This window comes from Macaca fascicularis, chromosome 9, assembly GCF_037993035.2.
Source record: "Macaca fascicularis isolate 582-1 chromosome 9, T2T-MFA8v1.1".
Taxonomy (NCBI): Eukaryota; Metazoa; Chordata; class Mammalia; order Primates; family Cercopithecidae; genus Macaca; species Macaca fascicularis.
The window spans coordinates 29,145,813-29,169,001 of NC_088383.1; the positions used below are offsets into that span (position 1 = coordinate 29,145,813).

The 23,189-nt window shown below is 43.9% G+C and overlaps 1 long non-coding RNA gene across 1 annotated transcript in view; it reads right to left on the reverse strand.

Annotated features, from left to right (window-relative positions):
* Positions 1-4,909: 4,909 nt before the first annotated feature.
* Positions 4,910-23,189, reverse strand: part of LOC141407660 (uncharacterized) — a 50,391-nt gene continuing 32,111 nt past the window's right edge. The window contains exon 3 of the long non-coding RNA XR_012417559.1: positions 4,910-5,021. This is a non-coding gene — a long non-coding RNA (uncharacterized lncRNA). The remainder of the gene's footprint in view (positions 5,022-23,189) is intronic.

Below are 23,189 nucleotides of genomic sequence, written 5' to 3' on the forward strand. Positions count from 1 at the left end.
GCAGTGCATGACGGCAAAAGGCATAAGCTTTTTAATTTTTTTTTTTTTTTTGAGAGGGAGTCTTGCTCTGTTGCCCAGGCTGGAGTGCAGTGACACGATCTAGGCTCACTGCAACTTCTGCCTCCCAGGTTCAAGCAATCCTCATGCCTCAGCCTCTCAAGCAGCTGGAATTACAGGTATGTGCCACCATGCCCTGCTAATTTTTGTATTTTCAGTAGAGACAGGGTTTCACCATGTTGCCTAGGTTGGTCTCGAACTTCTGGCCTGGAGTGATCTGCCTGCCTCAGCTTTCCAAAGTGTTGGGATTACAGGCATGAGCCACTGTGCCTGGCCAAAAGGCATAAGCTTTGATTCAGACCTGGATTCAAAATTTAACTTCTGCAACCATCAAAAAGAATGAAATCATGTCCTTTGCAGCAATACAGAAACAGAAAAGCAAATACCTCATGTTCTTGTAAGTGGGAGATAAACATTGGGTACACATGGACATAAAGATGAGGAAAAACAGACACTAGCACCTCCAAAATAGGGAAGGGAGGGAGGCAAGGGTTGAAAAACTACCTATGGGATACTATGCTCACTCCTCATGTGATGGGTTCAACAGAAGCCCAAACCCCAGCATCACACAACATACCCATGTAACAAACCTGCATATGCACCCCCTGAATCTAAAAGAAAAAAAAACAACTTGGGCAATAAAAAGCGAGACCCCCATCTCTACAAAAATTTTTTTTTAATTTGCATAGCATGGTGGCTCATCCTGTAGTCCCAGATACTCAGGAGGCCAAGGCAAGAGGATTCCTTGAGCCCAGGGGGTCAAGATTACACCAAGCTATGATTGAACCACTGCACTCCAGTCTGGGTGACAGACTGAGATGCTGTCTGAAAAAAACAAAGAGGCTGGGCACGGTGGCTCAAGCCTGTAATCCCAGCACTTTGGGAGGCCGAGGCGGGCAGATCATGAAGTCAGGCAATCGAGACCGTCCTGGCTAACACGGTGAAACCCCGTCTCTACTAAAAATACAAAAAATTAACCAGGTTTGGTGGCAGGCGCCTGTAGTCCCAGCTACTCAGGAGGCTGAGGCAGGAGAATGGCAGGAACCCGGGAGGCAGAGCTTGCAGTGAGCTGAGATCGCGCCACTGCACTCCAACCTGGGTGACAGAGCCAGACTCCGTCTCAAAAAAATAAAAATAAAAAAGAAAATTACCTGAAAAAAGGGGACTCAAATGATTAATGAGAGGCTACAATAAAATAATGACCTTGTTATCAAAGAAATACAAAATACAGTCCCAGTGTGGTGGCTCACACCTGTAATCCCAGCACTTTGGGAGGCCAAGGTGGGAGGACTGCCTGAGTTCAGGAGTTCGAGACCAGCCTGTGCAACAAGACAAAACCCTATCTCTACAAAAAATACAAAAATAGCCAGCTGTGGTGGCACGTGACTGTAGTCCCAGCTACTCAGGAGGCTGAGGTAGAAGGATTGTTTGAGCCTGGGAGGTTAAGGCTGCAATAAGCCGAGATCATGCTGCTGCACTCCATCCCAGGTGACAAAGTGAGACTTCATCTCTAAAAAGGAAAAAAAAAAAAAAAACAACAACCAGCAACAATAAAGTACTAAAACAAACAAACAAACAATCCAAACTTCTCTCTTATGAGACCTGGGCAAGCTACTTAATCTCTAAAACAGTGGTTCTCATCCGAGTGCGATTTTACCTGCCTCCCCTCCGCCAACAACCAGGGAATATTTGGCAATATCTAGAGACATTTTTAGTTCTCCCAGCCGTGTGTGGGAAGAGGAGACTGCTGCTAATGTCTAAGGGTAGAGGCCAGGGTGGAGCTAAATATCCTATAAAGCACAGGACTGCTCAGGAGTTGGAGGTTGCAGAGAGCTATGACTGCACCACTGCACTCCAGCCTGGGTGACAGAGTAAGACCCTACCTTGGACCTAAAGCAGAAAAAAAAAAAAAAAAAGTCACAGCTTCATAAAATGTATGTAGCCCTTCCTAACGGGAGACAATGAGGAGTCTCTTCCACCTACTGCGTCTATTTAAGTACCAGGTATTTCAGAGATCTGCAGTCCTCTCCATTCTGTTATTTTGATTTTATGTGTTTTCTTAATTTACTTGGGAGTAGAAACAATTTTCAGAAATTTTATTCCAGAGAGAATTCTTTGTCTTGCATGTTTTAAGCTCCTTTCTTCCTCTTCCTTGTTTTTTAGATGAGAGGCAGAATTCTTGCATAGACACCACACTATGTTTCTTGTTGCTTGGCAGTTCTCCATGGGCCCACTATTCCCCCTAAATAATACTGATGTGGTCTCTTTTGCTTGTCTCTCTGTTTCCCTGCATGCAATCTGCATCTTCCCTATGGAATCTGAGCTGGGGCTTGGATCAAAATCACTTTTACTCGTTGGTCCCAAAGCTGTCTGAGAAGGGTGGGGAGGGAAGTGGGTCTACGTGCAGTCAAAGCTAGGAACTCTTTCTCCTTTTTTTTTTTGGACAGTCTCTCTCGATCGCCCAGGCTCAAGTGCACTCTCAACTCACTGCAATCTCTGCCTCCCAGGTTCAAGAGATTCTCGTGCCTCAGCCTCCTGAGTAGCTGGAATTACAGGCATGTTCCACCACACCCAGCTAATTTTTGTATTTTTTGGTAGAGATGAGGTTTCACCACGTTGGCCAGACTGGTCTGGAACTCCTGACCTCTAATGATCCGCTCACCTCGGCCTCCCAAAGTGCTGGGATTACAAGCGTGAGCCATCACACCTAGCCTATTTTTCCATTCATCTTATTTCTAATTTTGATGAAACCCTTGACTAGGGTCCCCATCCAATGGATAGAGAATCTACCCTGTCCCATAGCTGGGTAGTGTGTCTGGAGGGTTGGGTTTGTCTCCCCTCTCTGGAAGATCAGATATGAAGCTGGATCCCAGCCCAGCAGCGTGTGAACGCCTTGTCTGTTGTGGCCACAAGTACTTTTCTCCAGCCAGCTTGCTATGTCGTAGCTGCCTGGCCCTCAGGGACAATTGCTGTTAGAAGCCTATTTCTGTACTCTCTCCCACCACTGTGGCCTTGGACTGATGTTTAACTGTACAGCAGGGGAAAAGGGGCCCCAAGTAGAACATTCCAGATCTTTTCTCTTGCCAGCTCAGGCCCCTATTGCCTGTTCTGCCGAAGTGAGAATTATTAGTGGGATTTTTTAGAAATTCAGCCTTCTCTCACCACGTGCTGCAGCTCACTCCAAAAAAGGAGTTGTGGGTTGGTTCCCAGAATTGTGTTTCAATTCAGACCTAATTGTTTTTTATTTGGATGCATTGGGTAACTTGTATTTGGATTTAGAGGTCTTGAAGTCTGTGGTATGAGGTTGGGAAAATTTCCTAGATACAGGGTTAGAGGATGTTTCTTTTGGTATATTTTGTTTTCTTCATTCCAGTCAGTGTTAGAAGGAAATTTTGTAAACCTGTTAATTTTGCTGCCTTTACTGGATGTTCCAATACCACTTTTTTTTTTTTTTTTTTTTTTTTTTTTTTTTTTTTTTTTTTTTTTTTTGAGACGGAGTCTCGCTCTGCCGCCCGTGCTGGAGTGCAGTGGCCGGATCTCAGCTCACTGCAAGCTCCGCCTCCCGGGTTCCCGCCATTCTCCTGCCTCAGCCTCCCGAGTAGCTGGGACTACAGGCACCGCCACCTCGCCCGGCTAGTTTTTTTGTTTTTTTTTTTGTTTTTTTTTTTTGAGACGGAGTCTCGCTCTGTCGCCCAGGCTGGAGTGCAGTGGCCAGATCTCAGCTCACTGCAAGCTCCGCCTCCCGGGTTCCCGCCATTCTCCTGCCTCAGCCTCCAGAGTAGCTGGGACCACAGGCGCCGCCACCTCGCCCGGCTAATTTTTTGTGTTTTTAGTAGAGACGGGGTTTTGCTGTGTTAGCCAGGATGGTCTCGATCTCCTGACCTTGTGATCCGCCTGTCTCGGCCTCCCAAAGTGCTGGGATTACAGGCTTGAGCCACCGCGCCCGGCCTTTTTTGTATTTTTTTATTAGAGACGGGGTTTCACCGTGTTAGCCAGGATGGTCTCGATCTCCTGACCTCGTGATCCGCCCGTCTCGGCCTCCCAAAGTGCTGGGATTACAGGCTTGAGCCACCGCGCCCGGCAATACCACTTTTTTTTGAGACGTGTTCTTGCTCTGTCACACAGGCTAGAGTGTAGTGGCATGATCATAGCTCACTGCAGCCTCAACCTCCCGGGCCCAAATAGTCCTCCCACCTCAGCCTCCCAAATAGTTAAGATTAAGGATTGCACCACCACACCTGGCTTTTTTTTTTTTTTTTTTTTTTTGAGAAACAGGATCTCACTATGTTGTCCAGGCTGGTGTTGAACTCCTAACCTCAAGTAATCCTCCCACCTCAGCCTCCCAAAATACAGAGTCTACAGGTGTGAGCCAACATCTCTTTTAATGGTTACATAACATCCCATCACATAGATGAAGTGTAATGTTCTTAACCAATTTCTGAGTGGCATACACTTAGGTGATTTCCAATTTTTCATCATTACAAAGATGCTGTAAAAACTTTGAACGTAAGTACTCATGTACATCTCTGATTAATTCTTTAGCAAATGATCACATTTCCAATGACAGGGAGTTCAGCAGGACTTTGCCCCTTCTCAGACCCATTTTTGTTTCTCAGTCAAGTGGTTCTAAATAAAACCATCACAAAATCCTTTGCCATATTGTGGAATGCTTTCAGCATGTTCTCTTTCCACCAGACCATATGTTGACCCAGATAAGTTAATCCCTCTCTCCAGCGACATGGTTTGTCCACTGGGGTGTTTTTCACCCTCATTTCCATTCTTCCTCCGCACCCGCTCATGGCTTTTGCATCCTCCACAGCTTCTTGCACTGTGCCTTCTACTATCTCTCACTTTCAGCTGCTTTTGTCCACACACCTTTGAAGCCTTGGGATCCATGTCCACGGAGCCTTTCAACTTGTGAAGATCAATGTGCTAGAAGTAACAGCCATCTGCTTCTTAGCACCCTGCTCATCAAAATAAAAAATCACACGCACACACATGATGAAGCCTTGACGCTTCACTGTCAGAAGACAGAAACCAGTGCTCATGTGTTTATCAAACTCTGAAGACCACTTGCATGAAAAGCCTCAGAAGTGCTTGTTAAAATTTAAATTCCTGGACTGCACCTTAGACTCACTGTGCTAAAATATTGAGGGATAGGGACCAGCTCTCCAGTGATTCTAATCTTTTTTTTTTCTTGAGACAGAGTCTTGCACTGTTGCCTGGGCTGGAGTACAGTGGCATGATCTCGGCTCACCGCAACCTCTGCCTCCCGGGTTTAAGCAATTCTCCTGCCTCAGCCTCCCTAGTAGCTGGGATTACAGGCGTCCGCCACTACGCCTGGCTAATTTTTTGTATTTTTAGTAGAGACAGGGTTTCACTATGTTGGTGAGGCTGGTCTCAAACTGACCTCGTGATCTGTCTGCCTTGGCCTCCCAAAGTGCTGGGATTACAGACGTGAGCCACCACATCCAGCCCAATGATTCTACTACCTATGAAAATGTACAAACTTCTGTGATTACAAGCGTTGTTTTTTTTCTTTTAGAGACACAGTCTTGTTCTGTCACCCAGGCTGGGGTACAGTGCCACTCATAGCTCATTGCAGCCTCAAACCCCTGAGCTCAAGCAATCCTCCTGCTTCAGTCTCCCAAAGTGCTGGGATTACATGGGTGAGCCATTGCATTAGGCAAGAATTCTTATATCAAAGCTCAACTCAGTGTAAGTTGAAACTGCAACTCTCTTCCCATGATGATTTTTTTTTTTTTTTTAAGGCAGAGTCTTGCTCTCTCACCCAGGCTGGAGTGCAGTGGTGCAATCTCAGCTCACTGGGACTTCTGCATCCAGGTTCAAGCGATTCTTGTGACTCTGACTCCCAAATAATTGTGATTACAGGCACCTGCCACCATGACCAGCTAATTTTTTGTATTTTTAGTAGAGGCAGGGTTTCACCATGTTGGCCAGGTTGGTCTTGAACTCCTGACCTCAAGAGATCCACCTACCTCGGCCTCCCGAGTGCTGGGATTACAAGCATGAGCAACCACACCTGTCCCCATCATGACTTTTAAATAAAAAGTCCATTAAGCATGTTTCTAAAATGACAGCAATACTCATACAGTCTACACATAACACAGATTATTTTTCAAATAACATGGTGTAGTAGCAATGAGAAGAATCACCATCTCTGGTACTCCTCTTTTTTGTAGCTCTAGCTGTTAAGTTGGAGCCATGTGACTAGGTCTGGCCACTAGGCTGTGAGGAGGATTTGGTTTGTGAGTCCTCCACACCATGCCCTGTCGTAGTGTCCTTTGAGATGTGTGCTGAGATGGTAGTGTAACGCGATAGTGAGCCAATGTCAGCTTGAGTCTCTTATGGTCTGAGGATCAAAGACCCTGCCAACTTTCAGTGGATGTATAGCATGAACCAGTAATATGTCATGGAAATTTTAAGTTTGTTTGTCATTGCAGCATAACCTAGTCTCATTCTAACTAATCAATTGAAACCCCTATTTCTTGTTCATGCATCAGTGTACCTGAGTGTCTTAGATTAATTTAACATTAAGTAATTGTAAATGTACAGTTCTATAATCTGAGCTTTATTAGAATATAGGCCTCCTAAAACTAGCTCCTATCTTTGCAACTAATTTTGCCACATTTGAATTTGTGCAAAGAAGAAGCCAGGTGGGGTGGCTCACACCTATAATCCCAGTACTTTGGGAAGCGAGGCAGATGAATTACTTGAGCCCAGGAGTTCAAGACCAGCCTGGCCAACATGGCGAAACCCCATCTCTACTAAAAATACAAAAATTAGCCAGGCACGGTGGTGGGCGCCTGCAATCTCAGCTACTCGAGAGGCTGAGGCACGAGAATTGCTTGAACTGGGGAGGCAGAGGTAGCAATGAGCCAAGATCACGCCACTGCATTCCAGCCTGGGCAACAGAGGAGACTCTGTCTTTAAAAAAACAAGGAAAAGAAAAAGAGAGAGAGAAAAACTTTCTGTGGGTGAAAGAAGAGTATTACAAAACTGAATGACTGAATGACCTGGAAAAAAGTAACCAAGATAAAAAGTGAACCAGTTAGTGGTTGACAAGAGAAAAACCCCAGAACTTGCTCTACTATCTCCTCTTTTGACAAGAGTTCACTTTGTAAAAATTCATATCCCAACCAGGCACGGTGGCTCACACCTGTAATCCCAGCACTTTGGGAGGCCAAGGCGGGTAGATCATCTGAGGTCAGGAGTTTGAGACCAGCCTCAACAGGGAGAAACCCCATCTCTACTAAAAATACAAAATTAGCCGGGTGTGGTGGTGCATGACTGTAATCCCAGCTACTTGGGAGGCTGAGGCAGGAGAATTGCTTGAACCTGGGAGGCAGAGGTTGCGGTGAGCCAAGGTCGAGCCATTGCACTCCAGCCTGGACAACAAGAACGAAACTCTGTCTCAAAAAAAAAAACAAAAAACATTTCATATCCCTACCATTAACCATGACAGGAAACCTCAAATTTCTCTTAAATCAAAAATACATATGTACTTTAAACAATGTAGGTTGCTACATTATTTATTGTTGAGTGACAATCTCATTTTTAATTCCTGAGGATCTTACACACCTCTGGTTGTGGCTCGGTTCTGCCATGTATGCTCATATTTAACACAGGGCTCGTCTTACACATGGCACCAGCACTTCCACCTTCTGACAGTAGAAGTGCCTTTCCTCCTCTCCCAACCCAATCTTCAATTCCAAGGACAATTCCAGTTTGCCTTGAGAAGAGTATTAGCAAAGACCAATTTCTCTTGAAAGTAAAAGGTATATGTGTTTTTTGGCTGGGCACGGTGGCTCATGCCTGTAATCCCAGCACTTTGGAGGCTGAGGTATGTGGATCACATGAGGTCAGGAGATTGGGACCAGCCTGACCAACATGGTGAAATCCCATCTCCACTAAAAAATACAAAAATTGCCTGTAATTCCAGAACTTTGGAAGGCCGAGGCGGGCGGATCACAAGGTCAGGAGATCGAGACCATCCTGTCTAACACAGTGAAACCGCGTCTCTACTAAAAATACAAAAAAATTAGAAGGGCGTGGCAGCGTGTGCCTGTAGTCCCAGCTACTCGGGAGGCTGAGGCAGGAGGATGGCATGAACCTGGGAGGCGGAGCTTACAGTGAGCCGTGATCGAGCCACTGCACTCCAGCCTGGGCGACAAAGTGAGACTCCGTCTCAAAAAAAAAAAAGAGAAAAGAAAAAAAATTAGCCAGGTGTGGTGGTTGGGCACCTGCAATTCCAGCTACTTGGGAAGCTAAGGCATGAGAATTGCTTGAACCGGGGAGGCAGAGGTTGCAGTGAGCCGAGATCATGCCACTGCACTCCAGCTTGGGCCACACAGTGAGGCTCTGTCTAAAAAAAAAAAAAAAAAAACAAAACTGTGTGTGTGTGTGTTTTGTTTTTTTAGCAACAAGGTCTCACTATGTCCCACAGGCTGGTCTCAAACTCCTGGGTTCAAGCAATCCTCCTGCCTTGGCCTCCCACAGTGCTGGGATTACAGGTGTGAGCTATTGCACCCAACCAATTTTTTAATTTTGGAGGTCTCACTATGTTGTCCCGGCTGGTCTCAAACTCCTGAACTCAAGTGATCATCCTGCCTCAGCCTTCCAAAGTGACTTTGTTGTTGTTAGTGTTGTTGTTGTTGTTGAGAAAGGGCTAATAGTTTCATGCTAGTACCTGAGTGGATATTATGTTTCCTTATGCTAGAATAATTTTCTAGTGTCTTCTAGAATTATCTAGTATCTTCTATGATCCTTGAGATTAATCTCAAACACATAATTTGAGGGTATTACACTGAGTCAGTAGCTACTTGCTACTGGTTGCTGTGGGGCAGTGTTACCCAACAGTTGAGACACAATTGCCTTTTGCATGAAGATAAAATAACGTAGATTCACATCATGAGAAAGTCATTCCCTTTACAATCCTCTCCTGATCTTTCTGTTTGTATCAACCAGGATGTCTCGGGTTCACGGTAGGGTCTTTAACAGAAGAAAGAAAGAAGGACCAAGAACAGAAGAAAGAAGGACCAAGCTCCCTTTGCATGTCTTGGTATTAGAGCTGACCTTTGTTAGGGGCTGTATTAGTTCATTTTCACACTGATGTGAAGAAATACCTGAGACTGGGGAATCTATAAAGAAAAAGAGGTTTAATGGACTCAGTTCCACATGGCTGGGGAGGCCTCACAACCACGGAGGAAGGCGAAGGAAGAGCAAAGGCCTGTCTTACATGACCACAGGCAAGAGAGCATGTGCAGGGGAACTGCCCTTATAAAACCATCAGATCTCGTGAGACTTATTCACTGTCACGAGAACAGCATGGGAAAGACCTGTCTCCATGATTCAAGTACCTCCCACCAGGTGCCTCCCATGATACTGGGGATTATTGAACTATAATTCAAAATGAGATTTGGGTGGGGACACAGTTAAACCATACCAGGGGTGCCGAACCCCATGCAGTTGAAAATCCATACATAACTTTTGACTGTTCCAAAACTTAGTTACTAATAGCCTGCTGTTAACCAGGACTCTTATCAATAACACAAACAGGCATTTAATATATATTTTGTATGCTGTACGTATTATAGACAGTATTCTTACAATAAAGTAAGCTAGATAAAATAAATGTTATTAAGAAAATCATATGGAAGAGAAGATATAGTTACTATTCATTAAATGGAAATGGATCATCATAAAAGTCTTCATCCTCGTCATCTTCAAGTTGAGTAGGCTAGGGAGGAGGAGGAAGAGGAGGGGTTGGTCTTGCTGTCTCAGGGGTGGCACAGGTGGAAAAAAGTCCATGTATAAGTGGACCTTGCAGTTCAAACCCATGTTTTTCAAGGGTCAACTGTAGTTAAATAAGTCTCAAGGCCGGCATTTGTTTCTCTGCAGCAAACACAAGTGTTGGGCCCAGAAAAGTAGGGAAAAGATTTTAAAAAGAGGTGGCAAGAACTGCTTTGCTCTATTCTGTTCCTCTTCTTTTTTTAAGCTTATTTTTATTTCAATTTGCCTTCTTTACTTTATTTATGGTAGCATAACCTCTGGTTTCTATTTTCTGTTTGTCTCTGCCTTGTCTAATCATTTAGCATATAGATTACACATTTTTCTGTGTTGTCGATATATTTCAGAATCTGATTCGATTTAAGAACACTCTCCTTGGAAAATCACACCTATGCTATACTTAGAATTTCAAATTAGGCCGGGCGTGGTGGCTCAAGCCTGTAATCCCAGCACTTTGGGAGGCCGAGACGGGCGGATCATGAGGTCAGGAGATCGAGACCATCCTGGCTAACACGGTGAAACCCCGTCTCTACTAAAATATACAAAAAACTAGCTGGGCGAGGTGGCGGGCGCCTGTAGTCCCAGCTACTCGGGAGGCTGAGGCAGGAGAATGGCGTGAACCCGGGAGGCGGAGCTTGCAGTGAGCTGAGATCCGGCCACTGCACTCCAGCCTGGGCGGCAGAGCAAGACTCCGTCTCAAAAAAAAAAAAAAAAAAAAAAAGAATTTCAAATTAAGTAATTCCTTTAAGAATCAGATATTCTTTCCTCAACTAAAAGCCTTTAGTTCACTTCCCCTGATGTATTCCTCTGAAATTCAGTCACCCCATAAAAATCTGACTCTGGCATTTTCTTAGATCTTTTCAATAACAGGTTCTTGATGTTGACTCAGAAATCTTCAGTAGATATGAGGCTAAGGTGGTGGAAAGGGCATGGACTTTGGGATAACACATACTTGGATTAAAGACATACTGGCTTTAATGCTTATTAGCTAAGCGCAAAGACAGATAAAATCTGTTAAGTGTCTATTGTCTTCTCCATTCATTGCTTCTCTTCTACAGACAAGCTAAGAAATAGAGGAAGGATGTTAAGGCTAGCAGTTTTGGCCTGTGGCTGTATCCAGAGTCTTTTTAGAGTGGATAAGTTTTAGCACTCGACGTCACCAGTATAAAACTTGGAACTCCAAGACAACAAAAAATTTAAAAATTAGTATTATCTCATTATCAAAACAGAAATTCAAATCATAAATATTATGAATTAGCGTTAAGAGATTGAACTGATACCTCCAAAGGATTATTTTTTCTTTTCCATCTTTTTCTTTTGAGAGATCGCTTTACGTGGTTTTACTGATTTTTTTTTTTTTGTATATTTTTATTTCTTCCTATCATGCAGCACTTGCTCTCTGTGCTTTCCTTTCTCTTTTTTTTTTTTTTTTTTTTTTTTTTTTTTTGTGCTTTCCTTTCTCTCTCATTACTTTAAAATTCCTTTTGAAATAGAAGAAAACTGGCTGGACATGATGACTCAATCCTGTAATCCCAGCCCTTTGGGAGGGTGAGATGGAAGCATCACTTGAGGCTTGGGGTTCAAGACCAGCCTAGGCAACATAGAGACCCTGTCTCTACAAAAAAAAAAATTTGTTTTAAATTAGCCAGATGTGGTGGCACACACCTGTCCTCCCAGCTACTCAGGAGGCTCAGGTGGAAGGAACACTTGAGCCTGGGAGGTGGAAACTGTAGTGAGCTATGATTGCGCCACTGCACTCCAGCCTGGGTGATGCAGGGATACCCTGTCGTATTATTATTATTATTATTATTATTATGAGAGTCTTGCTCTGTCACCAGGCTGGAGTACAGTGGCACGATCTCGGCTCATTGCAACCTCTGTCTCCTGGGTTCAAGCGATTCTCCTGCCTCAGCCTCCAGAATAGCTGGGACTACAGACGTGCACCACCATGCCCAGCTAATTTTTGTATTTTTAGTAGCGACAGAGTTTCACCATGTTGGCCAGGATGATCTCAATCTCTTGACCTCAAGATCTGCCTGCCTCGGCCTCCTAAAGTGCGGGGATTACAGGCGTAAGCCACTGCACCTGGCCGAGGCCCTGTCTTAAATAAAGAAATAGAAGAAAACTTTCTGACTTCAACATTATATCATTTATCTCATCAAAGGTCTTTCAGGCCCTCTCAATTTCTTTCTTTTTTTTTTAATTTTTAAAATTTTTTAATTTTTTAGTAAAGATGTGGTTTCACCGTGTTAGCCAGGATGGTCTCGATCTCCTGACCTTGTGATCCGCCCGCCTCAGCCTCCCAAAGCGCTGGGATTACAGGCATGAGCCACCGCGCCTGGTCAAGGCCCTCTCAATTTCTTATCTATCTAAGAAAATAGAAAAGAATCTCAACTCCCACTCAGCTACTCCTTACTGACTCAGGCCAACTATTTTCCCACTGTATACACAGAAAGCCCTACTTGATTCTAGTCAGACTGAAATGACTGGTAGTGATCTGTCATTATTCAGTGCTCAAAGCCAAAGATTTCAAATAAAATATAAAGTTAGAAGATTCTTCTGTAAATACAAACAAGTCACAGAACTAAACTGACCCAATAATCCCATAGAGAGTTTTGGGATTTTTATTTTGGTTTGGTTTGGTTTTTTTTTTTTTTTTTTTGTATAAACAAAAATTGACCCTTCTGGTCTTAAATGTTGAAACTCACATTTGTTTTATGTGAGTTCCTTCCTTAAGAAATCAATTTCAGGCCTCTCAAAAGAAAAATTTTTTTTTTCAAAGAAAAACTCACCAGACAACCACATCCAATGACATGTGGACACCTCATTTGTTGTGATTGTTTCCTTATCCTCCCTACTTCCTGTTTTCTTACACATGGTTACATTTCCTCCCTGCTATATAAACCCCTATTTTTAGTCATCAGGGAGATGGATTTGAGAATGAGCTCCTGTCTCCTTGACTGCAGCACCGGATTAAAGCCTTTCTCCCTTGGCAATATTCATTGTGTCTGTGATTGGCTTTTTGTGTGGCCACAGGACGTAGACAGAATCCCTGATCTTCCGTAACAGAACCTGTAACATATTCCAATATGCATGTTTACAAAGCTCAACTCTGAAAGAAAACTTCGAAGGGAAATATGAGTACATTTTCTTGTCCTGACATAAAGGATTGATCATGGTTTTTAGGTAGTTCTGCCTTATTCCTCTATTTACCTTTGTGAGTTTAACAAAAATCATTCCAGAATGTCAGAAGGTGGTATCTATTTTTGATATTGCTTCTCCAAAATGACATTAGAAAACCCATGGTGTAAGGGCCAGGCATGGTGGCTCACGCCTGTAATCCTAGCACTTTGGGAGGCTGAGGTGGGCAGATCACAAGGTCAGGAGATCGAGACCATCCTGGCTAACACAGTGAAACCCGGTGTCTACTAAAAATACAAAAAAATTAGCCGGGCGTGGTGGCAGGTGCCTGTAGTCCCAGCTGCTCGGGAGGCTGAGGCAGGAGAATGGCGTGAACCTGGGAGGCAGAGCTTGCAGTAAGCCGAGATTGCGCCACTGCACTCCAGCCTGGGCGACAGAGTGAGACTCTGTCTCAAAAAAAAAAAAAAAAAAAAGAGAAAAAAAAACATGGTGTAGGTGGGGATTCTTGACAGCAATATTCCATTAAAAGGGTGTTGATAAGGGTATTCCATTATCAGGGTCAATTGGCTACAGTGGGAGAGAAAAAAAAAAGAAGGCCAGGGGGAAATTATAGTTCCAGAAAAGTCGCCCCTTCCTCACATTGGCCCATATTTTTGGGTTATCACAAAAGGAAAGTAAATAGGACTTAAGCATGAGAAAGGGGAAAGATTTGCTTGGTTGACATCTGAAGGCAGGTGTGAGACTGGGAGAGCTGGGTGTGGTGGTTGCGCCTGTAGACCTGGGTACTTGGGAGGCTGAGACCAGAGGATTGCTTTGGCCCACGAGTTTGGGACAAGCCTGGGCAATGTAATGAGACCCCGTATTTTTAAATATATATTAAAAAAGAAAAAGACGGGTCAGGCGCAGTGGCTCACGCCTGTAATCCGAGCACTTTGGGAGGCTGAGGTGGGTGGATCACCTGAGGTCAGGAGTTCAAGACCAGCCTGGCCAAGATGGTGAAACCCTGTCTCTACTAAAAATATAAAAATTAGCCGGGCGTGGTGGCGGACACTTGTAATCCCAGCTACTCAGGAGGCTGAGGCAGGGAATTGCTTGAACCCGGGAGGCGGAGGTTGCAGTTAGCAGAGATCATGTCACTGCACTCCAGCCTGGGCGACAGAGCAAGATTCCATCTCAAAAAAAAAAAAAAAGAAGAAAGAAAGAAAAAACTGGAAGAGGTGTGAATGCAGGCATGCTGCTGGGTCTTCATTCCAGCTGGAAAGCCAACTGTTTCCCTGCTCAGGGGTGACAGGTCAAGTGTCAGCTGAGATGCCATTGGAAAGTTAGAATAATGGAAGAGATTCAGAGGAGGTGCAGGGGATTATAAACTTCTTTCCCTACTCTCCTTTCTCTGAATGCTATGACCAGAGCTTGCCTGGTGACTATGGACCAGTCCTAGGGTGCAGAGGCTTTGCCTGCACCACAGAGATGACCTTGCCACGGGTTCACGTGCGTTCTCCACTTTCAGACACACAATTTGGTGTGCTCTTCTTGCAAAAGGGCATGCCGCGTGTAGTGAACACTGTAATGTCCCACTCAGGTTCCCCTTCAGGAATGAAGGCCTCGGTCCCAGAGCTGTGGGAGGTTCTACCAGGAGACAGCTGTCATTTTGGGGCCCCCTTGGGAACTGCCTCAGCTGAAAAACCTTACCCAAGGTCGTTCGCCCTTCCCAGGGTGGCCTATGTCCAGTGACTAATTGACGCAGCCTCTCACTCAACTGCAACAGCTCTGGAAGGCCTTCCTGGGTTCAGAGCTCTCTGTGGGGTGGATTATAGCATTTGTCAAAACTCCATCCGAGCCCAATTTCTCCCTTTGCCTAATCCTCCCTGTGCCCTCTCCTTCCTTCTCAAGGTAAGCTTCCAGGAACACTCCTTTAAAAAAAAAAATTTTTTTTTTAATGTTTATGGGTACATAGCAGGTGTACAGGTGTATATATTTATGGGGTACATGAGCTGTATTGATACAGGCATGAAATGCATAGTAATCATATCATAGAGGCCGGGCGCAGTGGCTCCCGCCTGTAATCCCAGCACTTTGGGAGGCCGAGGCGGGCGGATCACGAGGTCAGGAGATCGAGACCATCCTGGCTAACACGATGAAACCCCATCTCTACTAAAAATACAAAAAAGGAGCCAGGCGTGGTGGCAGGTGCCTGTAGTCCCAGCTACTCGGGAGGCTAAGGCAGGAGAATGGTGTGAACCCGGTAGGCAGAGCTTGCAGTGAGCCGAGATTGCGCTACTGCACTCCAGCCTGGGCGACAGAGTGAGACTCCAATTCAAAAAAAAAAAAAAAAAAAAAATCATATCATGGTGAATGGGGAATCCATCCCCTCAAGCATTTATCCTTTGTGTTACAAACAATACAGTTACACTTTTAGTTATTTTTAACTGTACAATTAAGTTGTTGTTGACTATAATCACCTTGTTGTGCTATCAAATTATAAGTCTTATTCATTGTTGCTATTTTTTGAACTTATTAAACGTCTCCACCTCCCCCTGACCCCTCACTAACCTTCCCAGCCTCTAGTATCTATCCTTCTACTCTCTATGTCCATGAGTTTAATTGTTTTGATTTTTAGATCCCACAATGAGTGAGAACATGTCATGTTTGTCTTTCTGTGCTTGGCTTATTTCACTTAACATAATGATGTTCAGTTCCATCTATGTTGTTGCAAATGACAGGATCTCATGCTTTTCTATAGCTGAATAGTACTCCATTGTGTATATGTGCCATGTTATCTTTTTTTTTTTTCTCTTTTTTTGAGGCAGAGTTTCACTCTTGTTGCCCAGGCTGGAGTGCAATGGCACGATCTCGGCTCACCGCAACCTCTGCCTCCTAGGTTCAAGCAATTCTCCTGCCTCAGCCTCCCTAGTAGCTGGGATTATAGGCATGTGCCACCAGGCCCAGCTAATTTTGTATTTTTAGTAGAAACGGGGTTTCTCCATGTTGATCAGGCTGGTCTCAAACTCCCGACCTCAGGTGATCCACCCGCCTTGGCCTCCCAAAGTGCTGGGATTACAGGCGTGAGCCACTGCGCCCGGCCCTTTTTTTTTTTTTTTTTTTTTTTGATGTTTTCTTTATTCATTCATATGTTGATGGACACTTAGGTTGCTTTCAAATCCTGGCTATTGTGAGCAGTGCTGCAACAAACAAGAGAGTGCGGATATCTGTTCAATATACTAATTTCCTTTCTTGGGGTATATGACAGCAGTGGGATTGCTGAGTCATATGGTAGCTCTATTTTTAATTTTTTGAGGAACCTCCAAACTGTTCTCCATAGTGGTCAGGAACACTCCTTAATAAAGATCCTGCCTACTAGTTTCCGTCTCAAAGTCTGCTTCTGGGGGAGACCCAACCTTAACATTCGTATTTGCTTTATTATACTGACGACAATTGCATCCACTTCCAGAATTTTATATGTATAGAAAACTGTCTTCGATACGGTACAATTTCTTGAGAGACTTCTGATTGTTGACTGTTAATAAGGACCTAGTGTGACAAAATAAATAATTAAACTGATTAATTATTGTTGACTTTCGTTTTGAAAATGACAACCTTTAAGAAATGAAAGACTTAGATATACAGGAAAGTGAACTTGGAGTCTGAGGGGCTAGGTCAGTTACACAGCAGAGTCTCTCACCGGCCAAGCAAGAAGTGATGTCAGGGAACAACCGTGGTCCTTTCAGCCCCAGTTCATTGCTGGTAAATGTTAAACATTCTGTTGGTACTTGTTTAGCTCCTATTTCCTCCTACACTAGCAGGGGAGTGGGAAAATACATAGCAGCAAACTCAAATGAAACCACAACTGCCCCACCCCTGCCACAAAAACAAAAGGAAAAACCTCCCAACTCATAGGCACTTGTGTTTGTGTAGGAATGGAAGGGAGGAGGAGAAATTGTGCAGTTACTCAGCAGTGAAAGTAATGTTGATGGTAGAACTGCTAGTGACCACCAGAAATGGAAAGAAGAATGTCAGCTCCTTCAGCCCCAATAGAGAGAGGGAGTGAGGGAGAGGAAAGGAGAGGGAGAAGGAAGAAATTCTGAAAGAAAAATGACCTGGCGGGGCACAGTGGCTCACACCTATAATCCTAGCACTTTGGGAGGCCGAGGCAGGTGGATCACTTGAGGTCAGGAATTGAAGACCAGCCTGGCCGACATGGTGAAATGCCATCTCTACTAAAAATACAAAAGTTAGCTAGGCATGGTGGTGGGCATCTGTAATCCCAGCTACTCAGGAGGCTGAGGCAGGAGAATCTCTTGAACCTGGGAGGTGGAGGTTGCAGTGAGCCGAGATTGTGCCACTGCACTCCAGCCTAGGTGACAGAGTCAGACTCAGTCTCAAAAAAAAAAAAAAAAAAAAAAAGAGAGAGAAAGAAAGAATAATGACCTGAGAAAAGTATGTAATAGTAGGAAGCCCCTGATACAAAGAAATCCCAGTTTTGGTAAAAATTGGTTGTGATTTATGTGCAATTCTTTTGATAAAATTCTGTGGTCTCCTGGAGGAGCCATAACCACAGACATGTCGAATAACAAATAAAACAAATAAAAAGCAAGAGAGAAGGTGCTGATCTTTTTTTTTTTTTTTTTTTTTTTTTTTTTTTTTTTTTTTTTTTTAAGTTTATTCTCCAGCTGGTTTGTTTCCCCAGAAAGCAGCTGTTTAAAATTGAGAAATAGCTACTACTCTTCTGTAATACACTCTGGGGAAAGAGAAGAGGAAGGAAAGCAAATACAATATTACAAAAAAACCTGTGCAGTGTTAGGTTAAATTGGAAACGGTTTGTGGGTTCCTTCTCTCATCAGAAAGGAAAAAGAAATGTTGGAATAAACAGATGAATACATCTGAGAGGAAAAAAATTAAATTCTCACTATGCACAGGAAAAATTAAGCTACTTAAGAGAATTATTAACAATGTGTATGTTAGCATATTGCTTTGGGAAGCGGTGGAAAATGCTCTTTTGAGCATTCTCTACTTGATTATGATCTTGCATACAATTTTGAGGGCATTGTAAAACAACAGGTAGATGCTTATTATCTGCCACACCTGCTCTGACCAGCTCTATAACCCGCCCCATTCCATTCGGTGACTGAGAGGCCCAGGGTGTTAGTGTACAGAGATCATGGGAAAATCCATACAGAAGCCTCTGGAGGCGGGGCCCAGTGGCTCATGCCTGTAATCTCAACACATTGGAAAGCTGAGGCAGGAGAATCACTTGAGGCCAGGAGTTCGAGTCCAGCCTGGGCAACGTAGCGAGACCCCATCTCTATGAAAAATTTTAAAAATTAGCCAGGCATGTGGTGGCCTGAATCTGCAGTCCCAGCTACTTGGGAGGTTGAGGTGAGACAGTCGCTTGAGCCCAGGAGTTTGAGGCTGCAGTGAGCTAGGATTGTGTCACTGCCCTCCAGCCTGGGTGACAAGGCAAGAATCTATCTCTAAAATAAACACATACAAAAAAAAAAAAAAAAAAGCCTGTGTAATCTGCTGTCTATACATGCTCAAGCAATTCAGCAAATATGCAGGTTACAAATTGTGTTACCAGCTCTGTGTGTTGTGGGGCTACAATTTCAAATATAGCCCTTTAGGGACCTATTTTTTATTTTAAATCATTAAAAGTAGAATCTTGTTTTTAAAGAATACGTTGCATGGATACCAATCTCTTTTTCAATATTTTATTCTCTGTAGTAAACCAATTCAGATTTCAAGACCCCATGTGTGAGCAGATCAATGCTAAGCACTAATGACAACGGAAGGATAAATACTGCCATTGTCGGCTGGGTGCGGTGGCTCACACCTGTAATCCTAGCACTCTGGGAGGCCGAGGCAGATGGATCGCTTGAGCTCAGGATTTCGAGACCATCCTGGCCAGCATGGTGAAACCCCGTATCTACTAAAAACACAAAAATTAGCCAGACAAGGTGGCGGTCACCTGTAACCCCAGCTACTTGGGAGGCTGAGGCAGGAGAATGGCTTGAACCCAGGAGGCAGAGGTTGCAGTGAGCCGAGATCACGCCACTGCACTCCCGCCTGAGTGACAGAGACTCTGTCTCAAAAAAATAAACAAAACAAAACAACACAAAAAACCTGTCTTTGCCTTCTAGATCAGTCTTGGCATGAAGTCTATCCAATGAAGTAGCTTGTGACAAGTACTTGAAGCAAATAGTTTGTGCATTTTTCTACATTTATGCTAATTATGTCTATTTCGGAATGGTAGTCTTTCAAAACAGTGTGATGGTTTTAAAGATATATCCACAAATCCTCTGATACTGCCTCCCTTAAAAGAAGAAACTTAATTCCTCTCTCTCTGTGTGAGGATTAGGGTTAGGGCTAGGATTAGCCAATAGAATATGGCAGAAATGATGTCACTTCTTTCTGTTTTTTTTTTTTTTTAATTGTGGTAAAATATACATAACAAAATTTACCACTGATACCATTTTTAAGCATACGGTTCAGCAGCATGATATACATTCACATTCTTGGGCAACCGTCATCACCATCCATCCGTCCCCAGAACTTTTTTTTTTTTTGAGACAGAGTCTCGCTCTGTCACCCAGGCTGGAGTGCAGTGGCCGGATCTCAGCTCACTTCAAGCTCCGCCTCCCGGGTCCACGCCATTCTCCTGCCTCAGCTTCCCGAGTAGCTGGGACTACAGGCACCCACCACCATGCCCAGCTAATTTTTCTGTATTTTTAGTAGAGATGGGGTTTCACCATGTTAGCCAGGATGGTCTCGATCTCCTGACCTCGTGATCCGCCCGCCTCAGCTTCTCAGAGTGCTGGGATTAAAGGCATGAGCCACCGCACCCAGCCATCCCCAGAACTTTTCATTTTGCAAAACTGAAATCTGTACCCATTAAACATTAACTCCACATTCCCCTCTCCCCTGGCCCCTGGCAACCACCATTCTACTTTCTGTCTCTATGGGTTTGACTACTCTGAGTCCCTCATATAAATGGAATCATACAGTATTTGTCTTTTTGTGACTGGCTTATTTCACTTAGCCTAATGTCCTCCATGTTCATCCATGCTGTAGAGTGTGCCAGAACTTTCTTCCTCTTTAAGGCCTAATAGTACTCGATTGCATGTATATGCCACATTTTATTTATCCATTAATCTGTTGATGGACCCTTGAGTTGCTTCCGCCTTTTGGTTATTGTGAATAATCCTGCTCGGAACGCGAGTGTACAGATAGCTCTTAGAGACCCTGTCTTCAGTTCTTTGGGGTATATACCCAGAAGTGGAAGAGCTAGATCACATGGTAATTCTGCTTTTAATGTTTTGAGGAACTGCCATACATCTGCATCATTTTACATTTCCACCATCAGTGTCCAAGGGGACCAATATCTCTACGTCCTCACCAGCTGGAGCAGACTAATACAGTCTCACAGGCATTCTTTGTAAAAATTATAAGAATAAAAGCATGGACTCTGTAGTCAAAATACTGGGTTTGAGTTCAGTTCCACTACTTACTAGCTCTATGACCTTAGGGAAGTTATTTAATCTCTCTGTTCCTATTAGGGAAAAATAATCATATCTACCTTATAGGATTATGAGGACTATATTTGTTAAAATTTTAAAGCACTGTGCGTGGCTCATATAGAGTAAATGCTGTATAAGTGTGTGACAAATAACAAAGAAACTGAACCAGGCACAATGGCTCATACCTGTAATTCCAACGATTTGGGAGGCTGAAGCAGGAGGATCACTTGAAACTGGAAGTTCAAGGCCAGCCTGGGAAACATAGCAAGACTCTGTCTCTAAGAACAAACAAAAAGACTCGACACAGTGAATCACACCTGTAATCCCAGCACTTTGGGAGGCCGAGGCAGGCAGATCACCTGAGGCCGGGAGTTCAAGACCAGCCTGGCCAACATGGTGAAACCCCGTCTCTACAAAAATACAAAAATTAAACAGGCATGATGGCGGGTGCCTGTAATCCCAGCTACTCAGGAGGCTGAGGTGGGAGAATCACTTGAACCTGGGAGGCAGAGGTTGCAGTGAGCCAAGATTGCGCCACTGCCCTCTAGCCTGGGCGACAGAGTGAGACACTGTCTCAAAACAACCAACCAACCAACCAACAAGCAAAACCCACAAAAACTAGCCGGGCATGGTGGTGCATGCCTGTAATCCTACCTACTTAAGAGGCTGAGGTGGGAGGATTGCTTGAGCCCAGGAATTTGAGGCTGCAGTGGGTTATGATCACACCACTGCACTCCAGCCTAAGCAACAAAGTGAGACCCTTTCCCTTAAAAACAAAGAAAACTAACACACACACACACACAAACTGATGAGTCATATTCCATTAGTCAGGAAAATAAGAGCAACCTAAGAAATTTGAATAAGGAGATTATTATTGGGAACAAGAGACTTATATAACCTCTGAAGATAAAAAAGGCAGGAATGGCAGGAGTCAAGGATCACAGAGAAGCCACCACCAATCCTCAGCACTGATTCTCAGAGGACCGTTAAAAGCCTCGGGCCGACGCTGATGTCAGCTGTCTGCATCTGCAGATATCCATGTGTTTCTGGGGAAGAATGGTTCCTCCTAGTCTTCCACCCACCACTCGCTTCTCAGATGCCTCCCTGTGTGCTGGCGAGCCTGGAAAGTGGGGGGTTCAGGCTTTCAACAGCTCCTGGGAGGTCTCAGGGAGGCAGGGCTGACACCAAGTTTGAACAGACAGGGTTTTATTTAACTTCTGATTATCTCCATGTGTGTTTTGCCTTCATTCGTGATTAAAACATTGATTAGAGCCCTAAGAGATCTGTCTACAGCTGTATTATAAATTCTTTAATGTAAGGGAGAGCATATTTTATACTTCTTTTACTCTCCTTTTGTGCCTTAATAGAATTTTGAACCTGGAATGCACTATGGATGCTCAAGAGATTTTTTTTATTAAAAAAATTAAAAACCTTTATAAGAAAAGTGACTGTGACATAATTCAAGCCACAAAGGGCCACTGCTGAAATTATTTTAGATGAAACTTCCTTTTACAAAGCATCTCTTTTTCCTTTTTTTTCCCCAGTGTATTTTATGTTTACTTCCTAGTCCATTCTCACACTGCTAATAAAAACATACCCGAGACTGGGTAATTTATGAGGAGGTTTAATTGACTGACAGTTCTGCAGGGCTGGGGAGGCCTCAGGAAACTCACAATCGTGGTGGAAGGGGAAGCAAACACATCCTTCTTCACATAGAGGCAGCAAGGAGAAGTGCACAGTAAAGGGCATATAAAACCATCAGATCTCATGATAACTTACCTTCATGAGAACAGCATGGAGGTAACTGCCCCTATGATTCGATTACCTCCCACTGGGTCCCTCACACAACATGTGGGGATTTTGGGAACTACAGTTCAAGATGAGAGTCAGATGAGGACACAGCTGAATCATATCACCCAGTAATAGTAGAATTTATTATTAAAAATCAGTTCTTAAAAACACCCTGGGCTGGGTGCGGTGGCTCATGCCATGTAGCACTTTGGGAGGCTGAGGCGGGTGGATCACCTGAGGTCGGGAGTTCGAGCGAGACCAGCCTGACCAATATGGAGAAACCCTGTCTGTACTAAAAATATAAAAATTAGCTGGGCGTGGTGGCGCATGCCTGTAATCCCAGCTACCCAGGAGGCTGAGGCAGGAGAAGCCCTTGAACCTGGGAGGCAGAGTTTGCAGTGAGGTGAGATTGTACCATTGCACTCCAGCTTGGGCAACAAAAGCAAAACTTAATCTCAAAAAACAAAAAACAAACAAAAAAACACCACTGCTATTCATGGCATGTCACAAAGACACAGGACTCAGCTTGATGGGGAGCTGACAAGCCAGATCTGGGACAATTTGAGCACCAAAATAACTGCGTGTGTCAATACATTGCAAACTGTTGGATAAAATAGTAATCCATGAGTTCATACTGATAATAATAGGTAATAAGCAATACTAAACAGGTAAATCAACAACTGGGAGAAAAGGAAGTCTTGTTGACGGTTCACTGGTCAACTTGGAGGAGTGCTGAAGTTGGACACTCATAGTAAAGCCTGAATAAGGTAAGAATTATTAATATCAAAGGGTGTTCAACCTTGGAGGGTATTTCAATGAGGAGCTTGGCTTTAAAGTGTGTTCCCCTAGACCGTTTATTAGCTGCAAGATAAAAGAATA